Genomic DNA, 12,700 nt, shown 5'->3' with positions numbered 1-12,700 from the left:
CAAACCAGTGCTGAGTGCTGGTTTGTTCTTCCAAAGGCAGCAATTTCCACCCTGGTGGCTGCTGTTGGGGTCAAACTGCCGTTTCACTTTGAGATGGATATTAGAATAATGATGTGAGTGTGGGTCACGCTCAGATGCACAAAAAAAAACATGATTTCACCAAGAAGGAACGGGTTTTGATTGCACGGGGGGCCCAAGAGGGATTAATATGCTACCCGTCAGCCGTGGCAGATGTAAGTTATTTTCATGCAAATGTAAAGCAATTTACTACTTAAGACAACATTTATTTTCTTTGGAGTCATTGTCGTGGGTGCTTGCCGGAGCGTTGGCAGCCCCCGACAGAGAATGAAGATTTGTAGGTGCATCTGCTGAATAGGACAGATGAGGTCTCGAGTCGATCTGGAATCCTAAATTGTTGCCAGTTGGCAACGATATATCAGATTTGTTGCCTCTTTTGTTGCGATTTGGGTTTTTTTTTTTTGGTTTTAACCACTTGAGATGAAGAAGAAGAAGAAGAAGAGAGCAAATCCAGATTAAATTTAGATGACGTGAACTAGATCAGTGACCTCATAGGACTAATTGACAGAGGATATATTTTTGTGAATGTAATAAGTCAGAAATGTAACAGTCTGATAATCAGCTACAGATATAGACTTCAGGGTTCACTTGTTGCAGTGACACAGGTCCAGATCTGTAACGTCTGCAACCAGTCAACATATTACATCTAAAAAAAGGTTTAAAAAGAAGAAGAAGAAGTATTCTATAAATATAAATCATGTGGACACTGAAGGCTGTGATTTTTTTGTGCTCACAATCAAGGTCAGCAAATCAGTCCAGCATTAAGGACATAAAGATAAAAATAACTTCATATTAACACAAACCAGAGGCAGCTGATCAGAAAGAATGATGCTCACTGGAAGTCAGTGATACATGGTGCATCAGGAGGCAGACACATCGTGATGAATGGGGGGGACAGAGCATAAATGGTTGTAATGTAAAGCAACACCTGAGTGTACAGCCTGCTCTGGGCTGAGGACACACTTCCCATCATGCACAGACTGCGCGTTTTTGTTCTCACATGATCATTCATTTCACATCGTGAGCTGCAAAGGCTTTGCCACCTTATGAGAGAGCCTGCAGCCTAAAAAAAATGAAAAATGTCTCTCTTCACTTGTCTCTCCGCAGTGTCGGAAATTAGCCCTTTAAACAGGAGCCGGTGTGGTTTGTGTTTGTGGCACGCATGACAGGGACGCGGGATTGAAACAAATATTTGCGCACTGTGGAGCAGATTCAAGCCAAAATGATGATGGTTACTCACCTCTTCATTTAAACTGGATCTCCCGGTTTATATCCTCTTCTCTCTTCCCCTCCAGATCCAGATCCAGCTCCTGCTGCTGTTCTGGGATTTTTTAATTTATTTTAAACTGATGCGCTCGGACTCACATCCACAGTGGAGAGAAAAAAAAAGAAAAATCCAAATGCTCTATTCTGGTCAAAGCTTTCCCGGAGATGCTTGAATAATTTAACAGTCACTAGTTTTTCCAAATCCGCCTTGGAAACCTGTTAAGCGACGGCGGCAGCAGCGGCGGCGGCGGCGGCGTCATTCATTCAAGCACAAACCTTCATTACCGACAAACGCGGTGCGTAAACTTCGCAGCGGAGCCGTCACCATCTGAACCGAATGTTACTTTACTAAAACCGTGTCACCGAAACGGCACATTCCTTCAGTTCAGGGGATTCAAACGTCCTCCTCCTCCTCCTCCTCCTTCTCCTCCTCCAGGCTACAGCACAGTGCTGGTTATATGCGCAACCGAAGCGGTGACCGGGCTCGCCATCCGTTCCCGACGGTGGTAAAAAATTTCGCAGCGTCAGTTCAGACCCGCAGCGGTGCTTTCTCACAGGAGCTCTGCCGGACTGACATAGATTAGCGGCTCCATCAATGTACAGTAGTGAGTGTGTGTGTGTGTGTACGCCGCCACTGGCACAACTGCGCGTTTAAACCCAGCCCCCTCACACACACACACACACTCCTTCTCATTATGGAGTTAACCGTTTCCGCCCAAAGACAAACACTCATAATAATGAATACATTACAGAAAGCCTTAGAATAACATTTTAGGAGATGCTGAGAATAATATTTCCTTTAAAACACTGACAGCAGTTTGTTGTTCACATAAAGACAGACGGTGATTGGCAATGCAGCACCCACTCACATCACAGCTGCCAAAAGAAAAAAAAAACATCCCACCTCACCACAAAAAGATGCCTCAAGTTTCAAACACACCAAATATAATGAACAGTTTGGATAACTCTCTCTCTCTCTAGAAGGATTCATGCATTTTAATTCCTTTTCTTTCTGTTCATCACAACCAGCTAAAGACAAATTAAGACTTAAACATGGATTAAACATTTTGCATCACATATATAAAAAGAAAACGTTCTTACCTGTCAGAGTTTTGTCTGCGCAGCACACACTCCCAACACAGCCAGTGCCACTCTCCAATGCAACTCTGTTTCTGTTAGAACACTGCCATCTATAGGCCAAAGGGTCCACATGTTCCTGCTCTCTCTCTCTCTCTCTCTCTCTCTCTCTCATTTTATAATTTCTCTTTCTGATTTCCTCATCCTCTCTGACTCAAAGGTGTATGCGTTGTACTCGGAGCTCAGGATTGTTTCCAACTTTGCAGATAATGATCACAGAGGAGTCTTAACTGCAGCTACATGTAAGGCACTTTGGGTGCACAAAGTGGTGCATAGAAATCCGTGATAGTGCATCTTCTCTTCTTTTTGCAGGAAGTTTTTGTTCACGTTACTTGCAGGGTTGCAGACTGACAATGGGAATGCAACCAATCATTTTCTTTTTTATTCAAAACCTTTCATCAGCGATCTCACCAATGGCTGCCAAGTATTGACTTTCTTTGCATGACTGAGACCATCAACTGGATCCATTTCCTCGACACAATTATATATTCCTCTATTCAAATTATGGGATGACATTGAAATAGTTATACACCAACCTCTCATCGTCTTGCATCTGTGTGTCCTTGATGGGTTATGACAAAAAAAAAAAAAGTAGGCTATCCACATTCTGTGATGCATCAATAATGCAGAGTTGGGAAAAAGGGAGCCAGTGTCTGCCATCAAAAGTATTGCAAAACTGCCAGGAGGGAGAAGATGTGGAACAAGCAGTGTAAGTACACTAAAAGCACAGCGCCCACTTAAAGACAGGGTCAATAGCTGGAGGGTGTCCATATTGGAATTCCACAGCACTACCTCTCGGATGGATCTTAGTCAACCCTGGGCGGCAAGGGGGGTAATCAAATACAGACTTTTCAATTCATTACTTAGGGCCCTGTTTGGAGAACGAGCTGTGATCTGTTTGATTGGAACATAACTCAATTCATATTGAAAGGACGGGGTTGTACAGAACTGTCTGGAAGAGGTTCTTGCCTGTTTTTTTGTGCAGAGAGAAATGATAGATTAAGCCTTTTTTTTTTTTTTTTTGCAAGGTGAAGCTTGGTTATTACGTACAGTGCAATTCTATCAGTCATATTTTACTTTAGGACACATATCGACTGAGGCTGAGGCTGGCTGTAAGACTCTGTGAGAGCGAGAGAAAGAAAAGACAACTGCGCCGTTTGAGACGGAACATGTTTTTGCTCCACCTGCCAGGACTGGAGTTGTAGTTATTCTTTAAATCAAATATAATTATGATCATTTATTACACTTTCTTAGATGTCCAGTGTGTGGGATTTAACCGGCATCTATGGTGATGCTGTAGATTGCAACCAACTGAATACCCCTCGCCTCAACCGCTGCTTCCGAGCACGTAGGAGAAGCTGGTGACTCCCTCTGTACTAATGAAACCTATGAATATTATATTACATTTCTGTTATATTCTCCCAAAGTCTTGCACCTTTAAACTTGATTTTCCTTTCAATCAACAAACCAACGGGAAAATATCCACGCCGGTGTGCCTCTGCATCACGCTCAGCTTCGCGTCTTCGCTCTTTCAAGCACCTTAATTGAAGGCTAACACACGGCGTTTGCTTATCGACGCGCTCGTAACTTACAGATGCGCCTCTTGTCACATACCTTCATTAAAACCTTGTCTCTCACCCGCGAGAGGGGCTGTGTCAAAGACGGTCCAGGTTCTCAGTGGTATAACTCAGCCACTTGAAGTTCTGGCACCTTTCCACCCCCCCCGGATCTGAAATCAAAGCACACGTCATCGGTCATTAGGGTGTTGTCAGATAAGCAAGCTGTTGGTTACTTTATATTTATGTATACATTTGGAATCTGGCCTAGAAGTCGCAGACAGACAGAGAAGCGGCGAGGCATGAAACGCACGGGGATTCAAAGTGGGTGAGGAGGTTAATTGCTGGAAGTATGATTGTGTGATGTGCTACTGTTTATTTCCGGATGTACAGGGGCGGCCGGGTGCATGCAAAGAAGAAAGAGGGGAGGGGGGTGATGCTGTGAGACATGTGTGACAGGAGATAGAGAGGGGTGAGTCATGGCAAAGCACAAAGCTTATTTGTTGGAAGATCAGTTCAGCGAGCAAATCCAACGGCGGTCAGGTGGAGGGCGGTGCTGGGAATGAGGCTCCGAAAGGTAATGTGGAGAGATGGCCGGCTGCAGGGCTGCCACTTGACCGTTTGCTGATCAAAGCGCTCGCACGCAGCGATTTCATACTAAATTGGAAGGTTTCAAAGGGGCCTCTTGTGATGCCTTTAATTCTTTCCCCCTCCAGCCATATTTGAAGATATCACGAGGGAATGTGGCAACCTGTCCACTCCACTGAAACTCCATTCCCTCTCTTCTCTGACCCGTGTAGGCAATCAGCCTGACTGGAGAGAAAAACAAATACCAGGAAACATTTAGATGGAAGTCATTCTTCTGCATATGACGCCAATTATTTCTGTTAAACGGTTAAATCATGTCAGTTATTATACTAATCTAATTCTTTTGATTAACAAATATCATTTCTTTCTTTGCTATATGAATATAAATGCCACACGTCACAGAAAGGAGGTGTAACAGTTTAAACATTAATACAAACATTATATTCTCATTTCATCCTCCAAGTAACGAGCAGAGATAGATTCATGTTTATTTCTAGAGCTGTGAGCAGAGAGAGAGAGAGTCCAGAATGTGCAGCGTGTGTCTTGGGACTTGGATGTGTGTGTGTGTGTGTGTGTGTGTGTGTGGCATTTGAACCAGGTCCATTATGGAAGTCCACCCCCGCTGCTTACTTCCCACCATCCACCTGTTAAGAGTGGGTACCGGATACATTCTCAAGAGGCTCGAGGGACTACTGCCATGCAATCAGCAATTACACACACATACACACAGGAAGCGCATTCGTACAGGTGGCCCATTACATCAGTAATGGCCCCGCTGACAGTGCCTCAGCAGCCTCAGCAGCCCACAACCATGTGGTGATGATCGGACGGTTTTCAGGCTCTACACCGAGGAGAAATGTTTTTTTTTTTTCCGCACAGGAAGCTGCTAGAGGAAGGAAGGATGTGGAATCACAGCATCACGCTCGGGGTCAAGTTTTAGTTAACAAATTGCGACTATTTTGAGGACAGCAGAGGCGATAGCAGCGTGTCGAACTCGGTGAGTGTATATTGAAGAGGTGCAATTTTCTTTTCCGTCCAATCTGCACGAGGGATACACAAGCCACCCCGAAGTACAATTAAACATAATGCGCCCGATCTGCGGGGCCCCCAAAACGTACATCTCTCATTGGAGGCATCTCTTAAAGCTCGTCAGAATTTGTCAATGGAAAAAAAAAAAAAAAAACTAAATTAAAAAGGCAATTCATTTCCACAGAGACGCAATCACAGGAGACGTGGTAATTGCAAGCTGCTCTGATGTGTTTGCTGAGTGAGGCATTGTATTAAACCGTTTTTTTAATGTTTATTATTTTGTCCTTGCTTGGAGGCATTCCACGAGCTGCAGCCTCGTGCTGTAATCTCACACATCAGACTTATGGCGACAAATCACGGACTCGGATGCCGTCGGTTACGGAAACGCGGCACCTTAAAAATAGCAACAGGAAGAGAGAGAGTGACGGCAAAAGTACAGATGGTCCATCTTTCAACACATCAGTGCCACGATTGAGCTGTCAGACGAGATGAATAATGATGATATAAAAAAAAACAATTAACTACTTTGTGCCCACAGCGCTAAGTCATTTACACTCCTGCGTAAGTGCAAGGTGAGCAAAATCCAAAATATGCCTCATAAAATAGGCAGGCTCCCGATTGGTTGGACTGTTTATTGGTCACGCATGTACACAACCTCCAGCGTGCACACAGATGCTTGTGACTGCACACACACACACACACAGTATGGGGGCTGGGTGTAAGGAAAGGAAAGGAAAATTAGCAAAGTCCCCTTTACAATGCAAAGCACCTTCCATTAGATAGTCGACTGTTTTAATAAGATACTTATCAGAATGTGAATCTCAGGAAATTGCCCGGCTATTTGTTTTACTGGAGCTGCTCACTTTGCCACTCGGCTCTCTCGATAAAGCATTTTGTTTTAATTAGACACATTTTCCACACTCCTCCAGGGATGACCTCTTATTACGCTGAAGTGGGCTCTGCTCAGCGGAGCAGGCAGCCAGGAACAAGCTCCTTCCGTGCATCTCAATCATTTCCTCATCCACGCTCATCTCAGGGGCCCGGGACCAAATCAAAGGAGTCACTATTAAGCAGAACCAAATTGTTTAACGCAGTAATCTCCTGCATATTTTTCATCCCTTCTCCCCATTTGCAATTTGAGACATGGTGGAGAAAAAATAAATATGATGCATTGTTTTGCATACTAACAAGGGGACCTCGGATATCTTCATCCTTCACGGTTGTGGAGGATAGTTCGGCGACGACGAGAAAGACATTTTCTGACTCATGAGTGCTACAGAGGAAATAAGACGTAACGCTTTATCCGAAGTATCTGCAAAGCAAGGGAGGAAAATCCCGACAACTGGCTGCGTTGGGTGGGATTACCGCTCTACCTTTAGCTCACGTTCTGATGCTGGCAAGCTCGCAGAAGTGAAACATGATTTTAGGGGCTTATGAGGCTCCGTTAAACAGATAGGGAACAACATATTCAGTCAGCATGCAGTATCTGCTACTTCCTGCATTAAATTTTAAAAAACAGTGGACTAAGCTACCAGATGTATGTGGGTGAGGGGGAAGAAGAAAAAAAAACAACAAAACACTGCCAGATATACCAAGAAAATAGAGTCGGACTGCAGCCAATCTAACATTTGCTTCTGGACGTGAGACAGAAATCATTGGGCTATTGGACAGAAAGGGCTCATGTGTCATCTCATTTCATTTGGTTACTTCCATCACGGAGAAGAGGATAGATAGAAAGATAGATGGATAGATAGAGGACAGAGCAATTATGTCCACCATTACGTTTGATCTCCTAGGTATGAGAGGAAAGAGTGGTGAAGCAGAGTGTGGGACTGATGAGAGCTTACCGGCAGCTTGAGACCTGCTCTGCTCCAGACAGGGATTTAGGTCTTGTGCCTGCCTGCCTGCCTGCCTGTCCATATGGTAGCATAAAATCACAATGATACCTTAATCCAGCCTGGCCTTTCACATGGGGGCTAGTGGCATGCCCAGATATGAAATGTAAATGGGGGATTGAAGATGTCAATAGGGAAATGCCAGCATCACAGTCTGACATAGTCATTAACTCCGCTATTTTTGTTCTCCGTGCCACGGGCGGGAAAAAAAAAAAAACCCACATGGATGCAGAGCACGTGATGAATCCTGAAAGACCGCCTTTGCTTCATTTACATTGCAAACACACAGTGGGACACACACACACACGAACATGCTCATGTGTGTTCATACGTTCACATGGAGACAGACGTACAGACAAAACAAATCTGTATCATGCTAATCATTTTCTTCACACGGTCCATATGGTCCATGTTTATCATCACTAATTAACCGTTCGTGGGATATTTGGATGTGCAATAATTCTCGTTTCCGCAGCTGGAGTTCAGGTTTTTGCAGCGTAACGTGAAGGTTCTGACTGAGCGTATGGATACTTACCGCCAGGTCCTTCAATCATTCTTTGCTTTGCAGAAAGATTCAAATTCAAATTAGATTAATTCCAAGTTTCATTTCTTAATCATGAATTATTCACCAATGAAATAGCTCTGAAGCACCACCAAATGTATCCTGTAGGAGTTCTGGGCTATCATTATCTATAAAAATGATATTAAAAATGTACGTCTTGCCCGAGGACTGGCTTTAAAAATTCCTCATCCGTTCTCCCAAAGACATTTCAGAGATGTATCGCATTCGCAGCAAAACTTTGGCATGCAAAGCAGGTGTGACTGTCCTGTAGGTCTGAATGCAATGAAACGTGCATCAATTTCAGACATGTGATGAATAAGCATGCTCTGATGGATCGAGGATGAATTGATTGTGTGAATATAGAGGAACTCTGTTTAAAACCGCTTCGAGTGCCGCTTTCAAAATATCATAAACAAGAATGAAAGTGACTCTGCGGGATGGAGGTCATTGAAAATAAATCAAAATCTCCATATCTCACTCTCCTCAACCTCCCTCGGTCGCTGCAGGAAGAATTAAAATAGATTGCAAAAATATTATTGTGACCAATGTTCTGTGGTCGTGCAGGAGGTAGGATCTCACACACAACCCCACAGGCATGCACGATGATGCCGCCACACTCTGTTGTCTCGCAGACCTGGTTTAAATAATTGGTGGCATTTACTTTTCTGCTGACTCTGCCTATTCGATACCCATTTACTGTTTCATAACCCACCCACCATTTCTTGCTATCGCAATTACTCTTGGTGTCGATATTAATGCACACGCGTGCCTTTGTTTTCTCCTTAATTACACAATCGCTTATCTCACTTTCTTACACCTATACTCCAGTTCATTACGGAGCCATAAATAGTTTTCCGCAAAGAGAATCAGAATCAGCTTCATTGGCCGAGTATGAAAGGATTTTTTTGTTCATTTTCTCTCAATATACCGAGACACAACCATTTACTAGCAGATAGAAACAGAAAGCTGACCTGGCTGATGTGTCTGAAGCTTAACTTCTAAAATATATTTCATCTCGACAAAGACGTGAAGTGCAACTGTGTGCACCCCTCTCCATCCATTGCTGCTTTTAGGGCGCACAGAACTAATCTCGCACTCTGTACTATTGTGTGTTTCTCTCTTTCCCTTTTCCTCCTCACCTCTATGGCACGGCCTTTGTTTTTAAGTGTCTGGGTGTGTGTATGTAGGTGTTTGAGAAACCGTGAGAGAGCATATCACGATTTCCTCCCCAGGGATCCATGACCAGCCAAACCAGCCCTAACATCCTTAGTAATGCTACTACAGTATTTCTGTGCAGCCTGCCCTGGCATGTGCCCCGTGCTACACACCAAACATGGCTGATGGCAGGGAGTCTCCAGTATGATTTTCCCGAAGACAACCCCGGGAGCACAGATCCTCGCTCTTGTTTTTCAGGCTTTTTCTAATGGAGGCAAACATGTTGTTGCAAGATTTTTGTGGTCGCAGGAAATGTCGGATACAAAAAACAAAAAAAAAAAATGATTTAGCTGTCGCAACCACTTTCTGGAGGATGGGAGAAATTCAGAACAAGGCATCCTTCTGTGTGACTTTCGTGAAAAATAGAAACCAAATGTTATTGTTGTTAGTGCTAAATGATAGTGTAGAGATGACACCGGGTTCGATTTATTCCAGGATGTATTTTTCATTCTCCATTTGCGCTGTCGTCTCCTCTTGATCTTTTCTCTTTACACACAGTTGGAGGGAGACAACAAATCTGTGACATGAATGTGCGATGACGACTTTGGATAGTCACTCTTGTCTTTGACGGGGCGGCAATATGAAACTATTAATAAAAAATATCAAAACCTCATGCTGCCTTTTTAAGTAACCAACAAAGGAAACCCTTTATACTCTTTAGAGATGTTACCAAGCATCACACCCTATATGCAGTGATGCTTATTTCCTATGGTAACCGGTTATGACATATATACCGTAATGATGAATCTCCCACATTTAGGGGCCATGAGAGCTGGTGCACCATCACTCGTCAACCCCCCCTCCTTCAACCACGCGCCCGACGTGAGTGATGGCTGAACCCCGCTATGTTAAATCACGACTGGATTCCGTTACTGCCATCGTGCACCTCTACGCCCGGGCGGCTAATGAAGTCTGAATGAGCGCTGCGGCTAAAAATGAAATAGAATTCGTACTGTTTGAATGATGTGTACAAAGAGTAGCCCCGCAGTGCATTGCAGGGTGGACATTACACCCCAAAACATCGAAAAATGAACAACAACCACAGTCCATCCCCGTGGATGCACCATCGCTTTTGTTTTTTTGTTGATACTTGCGGCTAATTACCAACTGCATTCTCAGTGGTAAATTACAATGTCAGTAATTTAAAAAAAAGGGGGTTGTTAGGGACACCCAGTGAGTCCCTGCATGACTTGTAGCGGCTCTGTAAAATGGCAGTTAAATGTTTATGAAGCATGTCAACACAGGGGTTGGATCTGCAGCAGCATATGAGAGACAATGGGCCAAGTTCAGCTGGATGGCAGCACACAGTCATACTCATTCTCCACAAGCCCTCACAACACGTATTATTTAGCGCCATTACCAGGAAACAGAGAGACTGGGCATTTAATTAGCCTTTTAATTGCAGTGTAAATCCACACGGCGAACCCAACTATCAAAGCGCCATTTCCCCCCTGAACCACAGTCCATCTGAGCCACCAATTATATGTAAGATTTTGTATAGAGCAGATGGAGAAGCGTATTGGAATACATCCCAAACTTCAATATCCTTCATTCCACAAAAAACGGACAATACCGAGGTCTCTGCGAGTGACCCACTGCGTCTGTTTCAAATCATAGCACCAGTCTGCAAAGACCGGAAACCCTCATCTGGTGACCGTTGAGGTTCCACTTAACCCTCCATTGTTCTCGTTCACACCACTCATTTGAATGGCTGGTTTCTTTTCAACCATTAAAACAGCTCATCGCACTCCCGGAACGTCGTGTGATTTCTTTGCTCCGGCAGACGCGGGAGATCAAGTTTTCTTGATATGGAAAGCGATGAGTTTGTGTGGGCTTGTGTCTGTTTTTTGGGGGTTTTTTTGGGGGGGGGTAGTCATTCTGAATAAGTCATAAAATCTCTTCGGCCCAGTTTGCAGCGAGGCAGTGTTCGATTTCTCCTCAATTCTCTGCTGACACACAGAATAAGCCGCCAGTCAGCCGCTCTATCCTGTCCACCTGCAGAAGTGTTGATTTGCCTGTAAGCCGCCCAAGGCTGATTGATTCCTGAGTGAAAGCTTCAGGCACATGAGTGACACCACATGATTACTGTTTACACATGACTGCTGTTTGCCAGACTTGCAGGCCTCATCACATTATGACCATAAATAGGAGAGCACCCAAAATATTAAGATACTGTACGACCCCCTCCCGAGTCTGACAGAGGCTGTTTTTGCAGCTCTTGTGCATTTTTTGGAGTGTGTAAGTGTGGTTTGTTCAGCTCCAGTATGTATTAACTTTGAGATTCACTAAAGAAAAGTCATTTAATGTGAAATCCATAAGGCCATATTCCTAATGTAGCATGAAGCTAGCTTCCCTCTGAGAGTTATAGAGTTAATGGAGCCACGATGCAATGATACATCACTGAAGGAAGAGAAGAAAAAAAAGGAAATACACACATCCTTTTGTTTGACTGCAGTCTGAGACCTTCAGCTGTACATATTTGTTTAGGATTTCTGCAGCTTATTAATGGATGCATACACGTCCATCGTGTGTTTGGTCTCGGATAAGAGAAGGAGCGGTGTACATCTCTTGACAGTGAAGTAAATTATCCATTTCTAACGTCCCATTGCACCTTCCGCCCCCTGTGGAGTGGATAGAATTGGATCATAATTGAATCACTTGCAGCAATTATGATGGCTCGCCCTTGGCTATACGGGTAGGTCAGTGTCATGATGACACAGTATATCACATGTTACCACAAACACACACACACACACACACAGAAAACATGCAACAGTACTGCTGTGCCTTGAATCTAACACAAGGAAAATCTAGTCTTTAAACCAAAAACAGTATGATTTTAAGATGACCGAGCTTCGCGTGAGCTTTTAATCATATTTGACATGTTTGTGCTCTCACTCTTAGGATGGATGTTCTTCTTGATGTTTGGGAGTTAAAGCATCCATGAACTGATGTTTATTTATATTTGTCCAAACATCAGAAAAATATCGTACCTTATTTATTTAGCACAATATCACAAATCACAAATCCGCTTCAAGGGGTTTTTACAATCTGTCTAACACCATCTATCCTCGATTTGGATAAGAAAAAAAAATGTCGAGACGCTTCTTGGAATCAGGTGAACGCAGCCCCCCCCCCTCCACCCTTTTTACCTCAAAAACTCCACCACCTCTTCGTTTAACCCTACCCATATTCGCCGAGCAGCTCAGACATCCCCAATCACCGAGAGTTTTAAGGTTGCCAAGCAACAACCGCTCATGAGTGCTGGTACACAGGCCGTACGGCTGAGCCTGTTCTGCTTGTTCACACAGATGTGACCAGCTGGGAGGAGCAGAGGCCGGAGGCAAATACATTTTCTAAGAGAAGGGAACACT

At 43.9% G+C, this 12,700-nt stretch overlaps 1 protein-coding gene across 2 annotated transcripts in view; it reads right to left on the bottom strand.

Annotated features, from left to right (window-relative positions):
• plxna2 (plexin A2) overlaps positions 1–2,508 on the bottom strand; it is a 160,747-nt gene extending 158,239 nt beyond the window's left edge. Inside the window, exon 1 of one of the 2 annotated variants that reach the window (XM_019273879.1) lies at positions 2,446–2,508. The gene's annotated coding sequence lies outside the window, so the exon portion shown is untranslated. Of the gene's footprint in view, positions 1–1,318; positions 2,396–2,445 lie in introns of those variants that run through there. The other variant, XM_019273878.2, reaches the window with a different exon arrangement.
• Between the last annotated feature and the right edge of the window lie 10,192 nt (positions 2,509–12,700).

This window comes from Larimichthys crocea, chromosome XV (assembly GCF_000972845.2).
Source record: "Larimichthys crocea isolate SSNF chromosome XV, L_crocea_2.0, whole genome shotgun sequence".
Classification (NCBI taxonomy): Eukaryota; Metazoa; Chordata; class Actinopteri; family Sciaenidae; genus Larimichthys; species Larimichthys crocea.
Note: the sequence above shows the minus strand (reverse complement) of the source record. Positions and strands in the feature narration are given on the sequence as shown.